Raw genomic sequence first — 18,238 nt, 5'->3', positions numbered from 1 at the left:
GAAGTTGAGGTAAAATTTCAGACAATTGAAACAGTTTTTTGACAGTTTTGTGATTAGATGGAATGCTGGCAGACATGTAGTCTTGTGTAAGAAAGAGTGCTAGTCCACACAGGTCAGGTTAGGTGATAGGAGAACACTTCTTGGAATCTGGGAGCAGGGGTTCTTGCCCAATTTGTGAATAAGAGGATAAGATTCCCCACTATTAGAATTGAAGCCTGCTTCCTAAATGATGCCTTGGTTTGGTCATTCCCTTTCAAGTAGTAGGAAAAAGGATGCTCTTAAGTGACTCCACCTGAAAAAAAAAAAATACATCTGTGGTTCTTTGGTTGAGGAATCCCTAAAGGTGAAATAAGCAGTGTCAATGTGAGAAGCGAAAAGCAAATCGGAAATTTACTTTAATTGAAAAGGGCATCCAATACATTATTGGACTCTAGATATACAAGATTACATATGCCTGCTTAATCAAATTCAAGGGTGCAGTAGCCTGGGCTGAGCATCATCTCAGTTTTGCATGAAGAGGTAGCAGTTACTCTACATGGAGAAAATTTATCTTTCACTCCTGACCTAGAGCAAAGCCTCTGTCTCAGTGAGACCCTCCATTTTAGATTTCCTTAGCTGCACAGGTGAAATTGACTTATTGCTTGGCTAAGTCTCAGGTGGAATTGACTGATGGATTATTGAGATTTGAACTTGATAGTTTTACCATGAAATTTAACACTAAACTGTTAAACATTTAGACATTAAACTGCTAATTTTAATACTTTATAATCTGTCATGCAGATGCCAAAGAAATAGGTTTACTGAAAGAAGTGGAAAGAATGTATTGGGAAAACTCTATTCACTAAGCATTTATTTAGCTCTACCTACTCTAGGGCCCTAGTGTGTCCGGAATTGGTGGGTTCTTGGTCTCACTGACTTCAAGAATGAAGCCACGGACCGTCGCGGTGTTACAGCTCTTAAGGTAGCGCATCTGGAGTTGTTCCTTACTCCCCGTGGGCTCGTGGTCTTGCTTGGCTCAGGAGTGAAGCTGCAGATCTTCAGTTGAGTGTTACAGCTCATAAAAGCAGCGTGGACCCAAAGAGTGAGCAGTAGCAAGATTCATTGCAAAGAGCGAAAGAAGAAACCTTCCACAGTGTGGAAGGGGACCCCAGCGGGTTGCCAATGCTGGCTCCGCAGCCTGCTTTTATTCTTTTATCTGGCCCCACCCACATCCTGCTGATTGGTAGAGCCCAGTGGCCTGTTTTGTCAGGGTGCTGATTGGTGCGTTTACAATCCCTGAGCTAGATACAATGGTTCTCCAAGTCCCCATCAGATTAGTTAGATACAGTTTCCACACACAGGTTCTCCAAGGCCCCACCAGAGCAGCTAGATACAGAGTGTCGACTGGTGCACTCACAAACCTTGAGCTAAACACAGGGTGCGGATTGGTGTATTTACAATCCCTGAGCTAGACATAAAGTTTCTCCAAGGCCCCACCAGAGCAGCTAGATACAGAGTGTCGATTGGTGCACTCACAAACCTTGAGCTAGATACAGGGTGCTGATTGGTGTGTTTACAATTCCTGAGCTAGATATAAAGGTTCTTCACGTCCCCATCAGATTAGATACAGAGTTTTGACACACAGGTTCTCCAAGGCCCCACCAGAGCAGCTAGATACAGAGTGTCGATTTGTGCACTCACAAACCTTGAGCTAGACACAGGGTGCTGATTGGTGTGTTTGCAATCCGTGAGCTAGATGTAAAGACTCTCCAGTCCCCACCAGACTCAGGAGCCCAGCTGGCTTCACCTAGTGGATCCCGCACCAGGGCTGCAGGTGGAGCTGCCTGCCAGTCCCGCGCAGTGCGCTCGCATTCTCAGCCCTTGGGTGGTCGATGGGACTGGGCGCCGTGGAGCAGGGGGTGGTGCTCATTGGGGAGGCTGGGGCCGCACAGGAGCCCACGGAGTGGGTGGGAGGCTCAGGCATGGCGGGCTGCAGGTCCCGAACCCTGCCCTCAGGAAGGCAGCTAAGGCTCAGTGAGAAATCGAGCGCAGCGCCGGTGGGCTGGCACTGCTGGGGGACCCAGTACACCCTCCACAGCCACTGGCCCGGGTGCTAAGTCCCTCATTGCCCGGGGCCAGCAGGGCTGGCCGGCTGCTCCGAGTGCGGGCCCGCCAAGCCCACGCCCACCCGGAACTCCAGCTGGCCTGCAAGCGCAGCACGCAGCCCCGGTTCCCGCTCGCGCCTCTCTCTCCACACCTTCCTGCAAGCTGAGGGGGTGGGCTCCAGCCTTGGCCAGCGCAGAAAGGGGCTCCCACAGTGCAGCGGCGGGCCGAAGGGCTCCTCAAATGCCGCCAAAGTGCGAGCCCAGGCAGAGGAGGCGCCGAGAGCGAGCGAGGGCTGTGAGGACTGCCAGCACGCTGTCACCTCTCACTAGTCAATGGTCTGGCTCTGTGGTCTGCTGTGTAAAAAACTACACATTGGTCAATCAAAGACATTCCTCTTCAGATCCTCTAATTGTGAACACAAACTGCAACTGTGATTGACCTATCTGAATCATGCTGAAGATGCCCATGGTAAGCTTACTCTTAGATATGCTCAGTCACCTTTAGGCTAGCTATTTATTATGCCTACCTGACGCAAAGTTTCTCATTGTAAATAGAAACACAACAACCACTTCATATTAGAGCTCACAGATTAAAAGGATTTGTTTCTGATGTAGCAGCAACCATATATGTCAGATTATTGTTGACTTCTGCCAAAATATGATTTATTTGTATCTTGCTAAAGGACACATTATATGATAAAGGTCACATTATATGGGTCACATTATATAGTTCTGATCTTTGTTTCCTTCTCTGAATGACCACAGGTGCCTTACGAATGGTGACATTCTATTAGGATACAATATTTCTATTTCAGTCTGACTGGCTAACTGCTACCGATGACTTCCGTGGTCAGAAGCCTCAGTCCCCCAGGACTTTCTCTGTAGTGTCTAGCTTTCCAGATAAATTTACATTTTAGTAACTCTGCACCATACATAGCAATGCAATAGGAGACTGTTATAGTATTTAATGAATGTTCTGTACTCCCTAACATCTTCAGACATCTGTAATTATTTCATGTTGGACAGATTTTTAACTCTATCACCTCACCTACTCCTGTCCCATAAAATTGTAAAAGGTGTTTGATTACTGAATAAAACAATTCCTATAAAGGGACTATCCCCTCTTGGCTCCTACCTGGGTACAAGTTGAAAGTAGTAGAGGTTACATAGAATATATAGATGTACTTTTAAAATTTAGGACTCGACACTGATCTTTCTGGACAGAAGTTTGAGTATATATGGTGGAAATAATTGGAAATAATACTCTTGTAGGTACTGAGATGCAATACATTGATTCAATGGGGGTAAAGAGACAGCAACAATCCTAGTATATAAATATAAAAGACTTTAGATTTCTGAAAATTTCTTATTGACTTAGGCATATAGCACTACTTCTTCACAGCTTGACTCAAGCTGAAATTGCAGCTGGCAGTCAGGCCTACACGCTATAGAAACAAAGCCTTTTTTTCCGTGAAAGATAAAAAGTAATAGCTTGAATACAATAGCAGGCTTATTGTTTTTGGCAATAAATATATATTTTAATGAGTTTAAGTCACATTCCATAAATAACAAAGTAAGTGAGAAATACCTCCTGGAAGGGGTTATATCTGTACCGTAACATTGTAAGTGGGCAAGAAGGGAGAGGGCCTTTTATCTCCAGGAAAGAAATTAGGTAAAAGTTACAAGATGGGAAAGTGCATTGGTGAAAGTGGTTTGTCTGAAAGTAGCTCCAGATGGAGAGTGGTGAAACAGAAAGGCATGAAACTGAAAGGCAGACAAATGCCAGATCTTGAAGTGATTTCTTCAGCCATGCTTAGAATCTGGGCTCAGAATCTAGAAAGTATTAAATACCAGCATAAGAATTTAAATCTGAGGTTAGATGAAGCATGAAATTAATGTGATAAAAATGTGCATTAGAAAACATGAGGCCGGGCGCGGTGGCTCACGCCTGTAATCCCAGCACTTTGGGAGGCCGAGGTGGGCGGATCACGAGGTCAGGAGATCGAGACCACGGTGAAACCCCATCTCTACTAAAAATACAAAAAATTAGCCGGGCGCAGTGGCGGGCGCCTGTAGTCCCAGCTACTCAGGAGGCTGAGGCAGGAGAATGGCGTGAACCCGGGAGGCGGAGCTTGCAGTGAGCCGAGATTGCACCACTGCACTCCAGCCTGGGCGACAGAGCGAGACTCCGTCTCAAAAAAAAAAAAGAAAACATGAAAGGTGGATTCTTGTGGGAAGTAATTAAAGGCAAAAAACAGCTGGAACTTTTTGAGGGAAGATAAAAAAGGACACTTGCTAATGACAGTTGTAAAATTCCACCATGTGCTGACAGTGATGCAACCTATGAGTATAATGATATGTAAATTTTATTACAAAAGTGATGACACAAATAATGGTGTTCATGCTAACTGAGCTGGCTGGGTATGAGCTGTAATAAGGAAAACCCGTGCCAACGAAATCCCATGTATAACTTTAAAATATCTGGCACATGCATGCATGTATTTATTGCAGCACCACTCACAATACCAAAGTCATGAAATCAACCTAAATATTTATCAGTGATAGACAAGACTAAAAATAAGTGACACGTATATACCATGTAATACTGTGCAGTCACAGAAAGAAATGAGATCACGTCCTTTGCAGGGATATGAATGAAGTTGGGGGCCATTATCTTTAGCGGCTTACACAGGAGCAGAAAACCACATACCACTTGATCTTTCTTTTAAGTGGGAGCTTATAGGAATTCTTTTAAGGGGCTTTTTGCCTTTTCTATTTGTGGGTATTTCTTTTCTGAAGGAAGTTTTTTGCCTTCTCAATTAACAAATTATTTGTCTCCATTTTTGTCTTGCCACTCTTAATGTAAACACGAGATACTCCAGGATGACTTGTGATGGCCTGGGGCTCCTTGGGAAAAAGGGAAGAGCTTCCACTTACCCGTTTTGGTAAGAAACTTGGTTTTCCTCAGGGAGTCCCACAGATTAAAGCAGACAGATGCCTCTCAAAATTCTGTTTTTGGGCCCAGTGCAGTTGCTCACACCTGTAATCCCAGCACTTTAGGAGGCCAAGGTGGGTGGATAACCCAAGGTCACGAGTTCAAGACCAGCCTGACCAACATGGTGAAACCCTGTCTCTACTAAAAATACAAAAATTAGCTGGGTATGGTGGCGGGTGCCTATAATCTCAGCTACTTGGGAGGCTGAGGCAGGAGAATCACTTGAACCTGGGAGGTGAAGTTTGCTGTAAGCCAAGTTTGCTGTGAGCCCAAAAAATGTTTTTGGGCTGGGAGTGGTGGCTCATGCCTGAATCTCAGCATTTTGGGAGGGCAAGGCAGGCAGATTACCTGAGGTCAGGAATTCAAGACCAGTGTGGTCAACATGGTGAAACTCCATCTCTACTAAAAATATGAAATTAACGGGCATGGTGGTGGGTGACTATAATCCCAGCTACTTGGGAGGCTGAGGCAGGAGAATTGCTTGAACCTGAGAGGTGGAGGTTGCAGTGAGCCAAGACTGCACCATTGTGCTCCAGCTGGAGCAACAGTGAGACTTTATAAAAAAAAAAAAAAACTGTGTTTGTCTTCCAGCAATACCTGTTTATTACACCTAAGAAACTGCATATTTTCCTAGTCTTATTTTTTGAGGAGCTCCACCCTGAGGCCAGTAATCTAATTAAGAAATTGGCACATGGAAAAATCATACGACTACTGCATCTCCTTCTGTCTCGCTGCGTAGTTATATATGTGTGTGTCATGTATTATGTGTTATATAATGTGTTATATATATATGCCATATTTTTTATATAAATGAGCTATGTATGCATGCAAAGAGCTCTAATTGACTTTAAAAAAGTAAGCACTTAGATTAAATATTAGGAAAAAATAAAGCTGTAATGTCTTAGTTCATGTGACCAACCTTTACTTTGAGAAGTAAAGGTTATCTTTGAAATGTAGACATAGGGTTTAAATTATGCAGTTCAGAAACTAGGTCTGTGAAATGCTTTAAGGTTATAAATTGCTTCTTTTGCTTTTGAAAATAGCTTGACTTACCTGCTTTACAGGTTAGTAAGATCTGAGGACATATTAAGTTAACTACACCTGTAGCTATGCTTGACCTTAGTCAGACCTTATCTGTACCTAGCATGTAATTAAAACAACTTACCAGGTTTCTAACCAAAGCTAAAATTGCTGAGCGTTATCACTATAAAATGTAATTGAGATTACTGAAAATGTATTCACATGCAAAGTTATAGAAGGGTGAGTTAAATGTGGTTTTGGTAAAAGATTATAACGTTTCATGGGAATATAAATTTCTAATCTTAAAGGGCTAAAGAATTGTTTAAAAATAAAAGTTTGAAGAAATTGTTGATGGTTTATATACATTAATCTAGTAAAATAAATTTATATCGATCAAATTCAAAAGGGTATAATTTGTTTTGTCTGTAAATTGAACATTAGAATAAAAGCACAGCAAATGTTTCTTCAGGCAGTAATCTGCTCTTTACCAAAAATTGTAAACGGTTATAAAAAGATTATAAGAATCTCAATTCATATACTTTGCCCACTTTTTGATGGGGTTGTTTTTTTCTTGTGAATTTGTTTGAGTTCATTGTAGATTCTGGATATTAGCCCTTTCTCAGATGAGTAGGTTGCAAAAATTTTCTCCCATTCTGTAGGTTGCCTGTTCACTCGGATGGTGGTTTCTTTTGCTGTGCAGAAGCTCTTTAGTTTAATTAGATCCCATTTCTCAAAAGAAGACATTTATGCAGCAAAAAAAAAAACACATGAAAAAATGCTCATCATCACTGGCCATCAGAGAAATGGAAATCAAAACCACTATGAGATACCATCTTACACCAGTTAGAATGGCAATCATTAAAAAGTCAGGAAACAACAGGTGCTGGAGAGGATGTGGAGAAATAGGAACACTTTTACACTGTTGGTGGGACTGTAAACTAGTTCAACCATTGTGGAAGTCGGTGTGGCGATTCCTCAGGGATCTAGAACTAGAAATACCATTTGACCCAGCCATCTCATTACTGGGTATATACCCAAAGGATTGTAAATCATGCTGCTATAAAGACACAGGCACACGTATGTTTATTGTGGCACTATTCACAATAGCAAAGACTTGGAACCAACCCAAATGTCCAATAATGATAGACTGGATTAAGAAAATGTGGCACATATACACCATGGAATACTATGCAGCCATAAAAAACGATGAGTTCATGTCCTTTGTAGGGACATGGATGAAGCTGGAAACCATCATTCTCAGTAAACTATCGCAAGGACAAAAAACCAAACACCGCATATTCTCACTCATAGGTGGGAATTGAACAATGAGAACACATGGACACAGTAAGGGGAACATTACACACTGGGGACTGTTGTGGGATGGGGGTATGGGGGAGAGATAGCACTAGGAGATATACCTAATGCTAAATGAAGAGTTGATGGGTGCAGCACACCAACATGGCACACGTATACATATGTAACAAACCTGCAAGTTGTGCACATGTACCCTAAAACTTAAAGTACAATAATAATTAAAAAAAAGAATCTCAATTCATGGTCAAACTGATTAAGATTGAATAGGTTTTTCTGTAAGGTTTCATTAAAGAAAAATTGGAATTTACATTAATAGTAGACTGATTCAGGTGAAATTTTGGCTTTCTCTCTCTTTGACAATACTTTCATGTAATGAAAGATTTTTGTTAGTTTTAAGAATAAACATTGAAAAAAAGAAGGAAAGGACAAGCAACTGACTGTTTGGAAAACTAGAATTTTCCTCTTAATAATAAATATTTTTGCTTTTTTAAAATTTGAGTAATCATTTTGGCTAAATGGATGTCTTTTGTGTAACCTGAAATTGTATTAAGTGTTTTAAGCCTTTAACTTATTTGACGGACTTTCCAAAATTAAATTTCAGCTTCAAAATTATCTATTATTTAACATGTTTAGTTACATAGGATTGATGAAATATCATGGTGTTTGATCTTCACATTATATTTTAGTGAGTAATGTTAAGCTGTGTTTCAAAGTGGTATGGGCTTTCTAAAATTCTGATGTTTAAGTTTGTGTTATCAGTCATAATTAGGGTTATTTCTAGGTTATTGTAGACCACAGGTAACCAAATTTTTTTATCAGTCATGTTTTTGACTGAGTGTCATAGGACATTTTGACATTTACAGAGAGTTGTTGTCTTGTTTTGATCCTCTTCAAGGGATGGATTATAGCCCACTAGTATAGATTTCTGGGAACTTGGGAGATTTTGACTAGGAGTTGACTGGGTAAACTGAACTGCTGGAAGTCATCTTTTTTTTTGACTTTTTGCTTGCAACATTTTTGATTTTTCATTTTGTTTTTCAGCATCAAGGTAGCCTTTTCTTTTGAGGTATCTGTATATTTTGACAATTTTGGGGGTGAACCAGCCAGTGATCCTTGACTGTAGCTCAGAAGAAATGAAAGGTTTGGGTCATTAAACTCCAAACTTTTGTGCAAATGGAACCTTGGATAATAACTCCCATTTACTAGGGACCCCTAGATAGGTCTCTGAGAAAAATGACTGTTGTTTTCCCAAATCAGTGCCTTTGTCATTATCAAGCAGTTAAGGTTGATGATCATCAACCCTTTCCTAATGGCAGTTAGATGTACTTCTTTAGAGGTGGAACTGATGGCAGTGGCCACTCCACCACCTGCTGCTGTCATTCTGTTAGCTGCAGCAGCGAGGTGCAGCTTCGGCTGCATGCTCTGTGGAGCTGGCAGAAGCCTTGCCACTTTTGAGTTGAGGTGGGGGCTCCCTTGGTGCCACTGCAGCCACCAAAATTGTGACTGCAGATTCATGCCTTCTGCTCCAAAAGGCAAGTTAAGAGCCCCACCTTCCTGGGAGGAGCTGCTGTTGCCCAAATTTTGTCTGTGGATGAAAGCCTTCCTGTGCACTTGGGTAGTTGGGGGCAAGCGAAAGCCCCATTCCCTAGGGTGCAGCAGCAGCTGCCTACCCGTGGCATCCCTGCACTATTTATTTATTTATTTATTTATTTATTTATTTATTTATTTATTTATTTATTTTTAAGACGGAATCTTTCTCTGTTACCCACGTTGGATTTCGGTGGCATCATCTCAGCTCCCTACAGTCTCTTCCTCCTGGGTTCAAGCAATTCTCCTGCTGTAGCCTCCTGAGTAGCTGGGATTACAGGTGCATTCTACCACACCCAGATAATTTTTGTGGTTTTAGTAGAGATAGGGCTTTACCATGTAGGCCAGGCTGGTCTCGAACTCCTGACCTCAAGCAATCCACCTGTCTTGGCCTCCCAAAGTATTGGGATTACAGGTGTGATCTACCATGCCCAACACGGCAAAACCATGTGACACAAGTTTACCTATGTAAAACAGTACACTTGTACCTTTAAATCTAAAATAAATGTTAAAAACATAAAATTAACCAATTAAAATATAAAAAAATGAAAAAAAGAAAATACCAATTATAATAGAATCAAAGTATTTAAAATACTAATCATACCTGGGAATATGTAATTGATAAAATACTGAAGTAAACTGTATTAACCTTTCTGTAGATTTTCTGTTTGGGTGTGTGTATGTGTGTGTGTGTGTGTGCATATGTCTGCATCTGTTTCCTTTGGGTCATTCTAATTTAGGCTCTTATTTGATTTATGACAGACTATTTAAGAAGTTGCTTTTTATGTTTTCCTAGCTCTGGTTCCTTCTTTCTACCTTGCTAACTGTCATGCCTTTGAATGTCCCCTCCAAATCCCACATGGAAATTCTGTGGCCATCGTAATAGTGTTAGGAGATAAGGCTTTAAAGCAGTGATGAGCTGTGAGGGCACACTCTCATGACTGGATTGATGGCATTTTCTGGAAAATTAGTTATTTATTGTGTGAGTGGGCTTTCGATGAAAAGATGAGTTTGTCCCAATTTTCTGTTATTCATGTATTCTTCACTATATGATGCCCTCCTGCCATGTTGTAACTTAGAAAGAAGACCTCACCAGATGTAACGCCTTGGACTTTCTAGCCTCCAGAACCATAAGCAAAGTAATTCTCTTTACAAATTACCCAGTCAGTGGTATTCTATTGTTCCAGCGCAAGTGGACTAAAACACTCTATTATTTATTCTTTTTCAAATAACTAAATAAGGTAACTTAAAAGGGGGCATTTAAAATGTCCTGTCCAATAGTCAAAAAGCCCATATATTTTTTAAAAAAGTAGTACAATAGCCTGCCATTGAAATAAAACCCCATTTTACTCTAAACCATATTTTTAGAAGTAAGGGAAAAACAATCATAAAAGTGAACATGTAATTTTATTGTTCAGTAAGAGAATTGCAAGAATTTTTTTGTCAGCATCAGTGATTTTCAATCACTATTGTCCTGCATAATTTGTTATTCCTCTGGTGGAAGGTCAGTTGTAATTAGGGTGATGTTTGCCTAGTGAAGATTGTTGATGAGCTGACCTGGAATAAGAGGCAGCTGATGTATCAGCTATCACAGGCACTTGGCACCACAGGTTGCTTTCTTGTAGCAGGTTAGAATAAGGAGACTTATTGACTAATACCTCAAAATATTTTGTTGTAAAAGTAGATGGTTCCACCATTAGGCCCAAAGAACTATTCTGCAAGGGTGATATGATGTGATATTGAGAAGTTGCGGTGGGAACAAAATTCATAAGGTAGCCATTTGGTTGCATGTAGGTGCTATGAGAGTGAATATGAATAGTCACCAACTGATTAAAATAGCATGTTGATCTGTTGCAATTTGGACTGAAGGTCCAAACTGAATAAATGTCAGCCCACACAGATGGGAAAGAAACAGTGTGCTAACTCTCACAACTCGAAAAGTTGTCTTCTTGCCTTCAAATGACTGCACTAGCTCCCCAGCAACGGTTCTTAAACAGGCTGAAATGGATGAAATGTCAGAAATATAATTCAGGTAACAATGTAATAATAAAAATTATCAACGTACAGGCAATAGTCAAAACCCAGTTAACCACAAAATCAGGCATACAACAATCCTCAGGAAATTCAGAAAAACTGAAATTATAACAAACACACTGTTCAGACACAGTGCAATAGAAAATAGAAATTAATGCTCAGAAAATCACTTAAAACTATACAGTTACATGGAAATTAACCTACTCCTGAATGATTTCTGAATAAATAATGAAATTAATGCAGAAATCAATAAATTCCTTGAAACTAATGAGAACAAATTTATGATGTACCAGAATCTGTGACAAAGCCATAACAGTGTAAACAAGAACTTTACAGCAATGAATGCCAACATCAAAAAGTTAGAAAAATCTCAAGGTAATACCTCTCATCACAATTTTTAATAGAACTGGAGAAACTAAGAAATAGAGAAACACCAGTAAACCAATCCCAAGGCTAGCAGATGACAAGAAGTAAGCAAAATTAGAGTTGAACTGAAAGAAATTGACACATGGAAAACCATACAAAAGATCAATGAAATCAGGAGCTAGATTTTGAAGAATTAATAAGATAGATTTACTGCTAGCTTGATTAATACATAGAAAAGACATAAATTATATAAACAATCAGATATGATGAGGGACATATTGCAACTGACCCCAGAGAAATATGAAAAACTGTCACAGATAGTTATGAACACCCCTATGCACATAAGCTAGAAAACCATGAAAAAATAGACTGTATAAAACACATAACCTCCCAAGTCTGAACTAAGAAGTAATTGAATCCCCGAACAGACTGATAATGAGTTCAAAAATTGCATAAGTAATAAAAAACTTACCAAGCAGAAAAAGATGGAGTAGGTGGATTCAAAGCAGAATTCTACCAGATGTGTAAGGACAATGTGCTATTTCTACTGAAAATATCATTTTAAAATGAGCAGAATGAACTTCTCCCTAATTCATTGTATGAGGGCAACATCATCCTGATACCAAAACCTGGCAGAGACAAAAATAAAAATAAAATATTAGGCCAATATTCCTGATGAATGCAGATGTAAAAATACTGAACCAAATAATAGCAACTCAAATACAGCAGCATATCAAAAAGAAAATTCACCATGAACAAGTAGGCTTTTTTCTATTGGATGTAAGGTTTGGTCAACACATGCGTAAAAATCAATGTCATTTATGAGACAAAGATAACTGGAAACAAAAAACACATGATTACCTTAATAGATGTGGAAAAGGCTTCGAATAAAATTTAACATTCCTTCAGGCTAAAAACCTTCAATAAATTAGGCATTGAAGAAACATACTTCAAAATAATAACAGACATTCATGATGAAAGCATAGCCAACAACATACAGAATGGCAAATGTTGGCACCTTCTCCTTGCAACCAGAGAAAGACCAGGATTTCCTCTCTCACCACTCCTATTCAACATAGTACTGGAAGCCTTAGCCAGGGCATTCAGACAAGAAAAAGAAAGAAAAGACATCCAAATAGGAAAAGAGGAAGTCCAATTATTCCTCTTTTTATATGGTATGATTCTGTTTCTAGAAAATCTCATTTTTCTGCACAAAATTCCTTATGTGATTAAAACATGTTCATCAGATTTTCAAGATATGAAATCAATATATGAAAATCAGTGGCATTCCTATATGCCAATAAAGTCTAACCATTCCATTCACAACAACCTGTCCCCAACAAACACAAGCATAGCTAAAAATAGAGCTAACTAAGAAGGTCAAATAATTACAGAACACTGTTTGAAAAACTCACAGATAACACAAATGAATGGAAAAACATTTCATGCTCATTAATAGGAAGAATTAATATTGTTAAAATGGTAACACTACTCAAAGCATTAATATTGTTAAAATGGTAATACTACTCAAAGCAGGTAAAACTACTCAAAGCAGTTTATATATTTCATGCTTTATGTATCAAACTACCAGTGACAATATTCACAGATTTAGAGAAAGAAAATCCTTATTTTTAACACTTATATGGAACCAAAAAGGAGCATAATTGCCATGATACTGGTACAAAACCAGACACAGACTAATGGAACAGAATGGAGAGACCAGAAATAATCGCACAAACCTACAACAATCTTATCTTTGACAAAATCAAGAAAAATAAGCAATGAGGACAAGCTCAGTATTTAGTAAATAGTAATGGGATAACCAATGAGCCATATGCAGAAAATTGAAACTGTATTCCTTCCTTAAACCGTATGAAAAATTCTACTCAAGATGAATTAAAGACTTAAAAGTAAAACCTAAAACTTTAAAAAACAATAAACCCTGAAAGATAACCTATGAGATTTTATTTTAAATGTAGGACCTTGGTAATATTTCCTGATAAAGACTCCAAAATCAATTGCAAGAAAAAAGGAAATTGACAAGTGACACCTAACTAAAAAGCTTCTGCACAGCAAAAGGAGCTATCAACAGAGTAAATAGAAAACCTACAGAATGGGAGAAAATATTTTCCAACTATACATCAAAGAAAAGGCTACTATTATCCAGACTCTATAAGAAACTTAAACAAATTTACAGGAAATAACAACCCCATTAAAAAGAGTGCAAATGATATAACAGTTTTTAAAGGAAGACATACATGAAACCAACAAGCATATGAAAAAAATGCTTAATACTACTAACAATTAGAGAAATGCAAATCAAAACCACAATGAGATACCATCTCACGCATGTAAGATCCAACTTTTTTTTTATTAAAAAGTAAAGAAAAAAATAACAGATGCTAATGAGGTTCTGGAGGAAAGAACACACTTATACACTGCTGGTGGAATGCAAATTATTTCAGCCATTGTGGAAAGCAATTAAAAGAAGTTCTCAAAGAATTTAAAACAGAACTACCATTTCACCCAGCAATCCCATTATTAGGTAGATACCTAGAGGAATAGAAATCATTCCTCCATAAAGACAGACACACAAAACACTCACACACACAAACACACACACACACAAACACTGTAGCACATTGTAGCACAATTTACAATAACAAAGACATGGAATTAAACTAAATGACCATCAATGGCAGAAGGGATTTTTAAAATGTGATACACCATGGAATACTATGCAGCCATAAAAGATTAATGTCCTCTCCAGCAACATGGATGGAGCTAGAGGCCATTATTTAAAGGAAGCTAATGCAGGAACAGAAAACCAAATACTGCATGTTCTTACTTACAAATGGAAGCTAAACATTGAGTACATGTGAATATAAAGAAAGGAACAAAGAAACTTGAGGGTTGACATTGGGAAGAGGATGAAGATAAAACACTACTTATTAGGCACTATGCATTTTACCTGGGTGACAAAATAATAGGCTGATCAAGCCCCTGTGACGTGCAGTCTACCTATATAACTAACCTGCACATGTATTCTTGAACCTAAAATAGAAGTTAAAGAAGGAAACACATTATAGGAAAATGTAGAGACAGAGTTCTTTGGGATTCCAGAAGATTAAAGTTAATTTTAAGCATGTTTCTGAAAAAGCAAATGCCTAAATTCCATTTAGTCATAAAACATTCAGTCTTCCTTTCACTCAGTGTTTGTAACTTGAATTTAAAGTTCATCTTCCTTTAGTAGAGCATTGTTTTCATAAATCATTTTTTGATAATAAGCAGGCAAAAAATTTTATTACTCAATGAAACAAACAAATTAGAATTTCTTTTTTAAGTTTGAACGAATAGGTAGCAATTTCTTCTCAACCTAAAATGTTATTTTTTTCCTTTTAATGAATGTATCTTCCTCAATGAAATTTTTTTCCTACAAATATTTCACATGATTTCAGAACATCTTTTTTACTACATATTTCTGATGGCCTAACAAAGCGATAAAGTGTTTGTGATGAATATAGATTATGTGCAATATGTACAAAAGTAACTTTTCAGGTAGTTGTATGAGCTCCCAGGGAATATTTGATTTTTATTGTCCTATCATATGCATTTGTCTTCAGCAGACACTTTTGTGATTGTGACATACAAACACGTTGTTTTACTGTAGTCGTATTGCTTGTAAGGAAATAGCTAAGTATATTATAAAGACAAAGGTGGCAAACTAGTCTAATATTAACTTGAAAACAATATATTGAAGCTATTGGTTGTTTATATATGTATAAACATTTGTAGAATTGTGGTGTTTCTCAAATTGTTAGCAAAATGCTGACAACCTGATATAATATTAACTTAAAATACATTTAATAAATGTGATTTACCTATAGAAGTGTAAGTGCTTTTAAATATGTGATGGTATATCCATCAATTGTCAGTGTTAAAATTCAGGTTCTATCATGGAAAATGTAGGTAATATGAAAGAAATGTGATCACATGAAAACTGTTCTAGTTATCTCCAGAAATTAAATGAGAAATAATATTTTATTTTTAACCAAGGAAAACATTTCTTAAAATGTTTTGAATTTCAGTTTTGCATATCACAAACTGGTCTTGTTACAGTAAATTTGAACAAACCTAAAGGCAAACATATAAAAAAATTTGGGATAAGATTTAATAAATGTTGTAAGTATAAAAGAGAACACAAAACATTATCTTCAGTGATAGAAGTCTTTTTAATGTCCCAAATTTAAAGAAAAATTGAATTTTTGACTTGATAACTTACTGGCATATTAATGATTGTAAGGTGTAAATAAATAACCTAGAAAACACTGCAATAGAATGAGGAAAAAAAAGCAAAATGCAAATAGAAACTATAATGTAAGAATAAACCCACATTTTATTATTCCAAACTCTATGTACATTTGTGTACAGTATTTAGCTCCCACTTGCATGGGAAAATATATGTGTTTGACTATTCCTAAGTCATCTTACTTAAGATAATGCCTCTAGTTCTATTCATGTTATTACGAAAGATATAATTCCATTCTTTTTATGGCTGAACAGTATTTCATGTGTATATATACAGAGAGATGAGAAATCACTCATTGGACACAATGTACATTATTCATGTGATAATTATACTAAAAGCAGACTTCACCACTACATAATATGTCCATATAACAAAATTGAATGTGTACTCCTTTATTTGATTTTATTATTATTATTATTATATTTTTGAGATAGAGTATAACTCTTGTCACCCAGGCTGGAGTGCAGTGGCACAGTCTCGCCTCACTGCAACCTCCACCTCATGGTTTCAAGTGATTCTCAAGCCTCAGCCTCCCAAGTAGCTGGGATTACAGGCACATACCACCAGGCCCAGCTAATTTTTGTATTTTTAGTAGAGACAGGGTTTCACCATGTTGGCCAGGATGCTCTCGATCTCTTGACATTGTGATCTGCCCACTTCGCACTCCCAAAGTGCTGGGATTACAGGCACAAGCTACTACTCCTTTAATTTACACAAAAAAGAAAGAAAAGTATGTACCTCATGAATATGTATAGTTAATATTTTTAAATTAAAAATGCTAAATAGGTATATGTACTTTTTATTTTTAAAATAATAACTCCACATTTTAATAACTCTGCAGTGCACAGAAATCATAATGATGGAGCCATTTCACCAAAGCTAAAATAGATTGAGCTGGGTAATTTTAATTATATTATAAATATGGGAAATAACAGAAAAATAAATAAGGATGAAAAGTTAGACTGAGAACAATTAATGTTAAGCTAATTCTCAGTGATAAACTAAAGCAAGAAGACTTTAATTTTCAGGCAAAGGGAGGACAGTAAAGAGAGAAAAGTGCATGATGTTAATACTGTTAGCCCTACAATTAATAAGAAAACAGGACACATAAAAATATACAAATTAAAAAATATTACAGAGTAGATAATTGAGAAATTAACCTTAAAATCATGGTTTAGATTATTAATTTAAATTTAAGTATTCAGATATTCACTTAGTATATCTAGATGAGGAAACTATTAGCAATGAAAAAGAGCAAGCTAACCAAGGTATTGTACAGAAACAACTGACAATATTTGATGACAATCTAGGTAAGGCAATACAGATTATTTATATATCCATACATATATATGTATGGATATCATACATTCACATGTATGGATATCATACATTCACATGTATGGATATCATACATTCACATGTATGGATATCATAAATTTATGAAGTTTTACTGATGTAGTTGAAAACAATGTAAAAATATATTTTGTAAAAATACATGGAAGAGGCCGGGCGCTGTGGCTCACGCTTGTAATCCCAGCACTTTGGGAGGTCGAGGCGGGCGGATCACGAGGTCAGGAGATCGAGACCACCCTGGGTGACACGGTGAAACCCTGTCTCTACTAAAAATACAAAAAAAATTAGCCAGGCGTGATGGCGGGCGCCTGCAGTCCCAGCTACTCGGGAGGCTGAGGCAGGAGAATGGCGTGAACCCTGGAGGCGGAGCTTGCAGTGAGCCGAGATTGAGCCACTGCACTCCCGCCTGGGCCACAGAGCGAGACTTCATCTCAAAAAAAAAAAAAAAAAAAAAATACATAGAACAGTCACTTCTTAAAACTTTTAAGTTCTGGTATACATGTGCTGGTTTGTTGTATAGGTAAACATGTGTCATGGGGGTTTGCTGTACAGATTATTTTGTCACCAGGGTAGTAATCCTAGTACCAGTTAGTTATTTTCCTTGGTTCTCACCCTCCTTTCAGTTTCCAGCCTCTGGTAGGATCCATCATCTGTTGTTTTTCTCTTTGTGTTTATGTTTTCTCACTATTTAGCTTCCACTTCTAAGTGAGAAGATATGGTGTTTAGTTTTCTTTTTTACATTAGTATACTAAGGATGATGACCTTCAGCTCCAACCATATTCCTGCAAAGGTCATGGTCTCATTCCTTTTTATAGCTGCGTAGTATTCTATAGTGCATATGTGTCATATTTTCTTTCTCTAGTCTACCATAATTTGGTTCCATGTTTTGCTATTGTGAACACATGTGTCTTTATAATAAAACAATTTATTTTCCTTTAGTTATATGCCTATTAATGAAATTACTGGGTCAAATGATAGTTCTGTTTTACACTTCTTGAGGAATTTCAATACTGCTCTCTATTACTGAACTAACTTAGAGTCTCACTAACTGTGTATAAATGTCCTCTTTCCTCTGCAACCTCATCAGCATTCGCTATTTTTTGACTTTTGCTAATAGTCATTCTGACTAGTGTGAGATGGTACCTCACTGTGGTTTGGACTTGCATTTCTCCAATG

The sequence above is a fragment of the Gorilla gorilla genome, chromosome Y, assembly GCF_029281585.2.
Source record: "Gorilla gorilla gorilla isolate KB3781 chromosome Y, NHGRI_mGorGor1-v2.1_pri, whole genome shotgun sequence".
Classification (NCBI taxonomy): domain Eukaryota; kingdom Metazoa; phylum Chordata; class Mammalia; order Primates; family Hominidae; genus Gorilla; species Gorilla gorilla.
The sequence above is the reverse complement of the archived record's forward strand: the minus strand, read 5'-3'. Positions refer to the sequence as shown.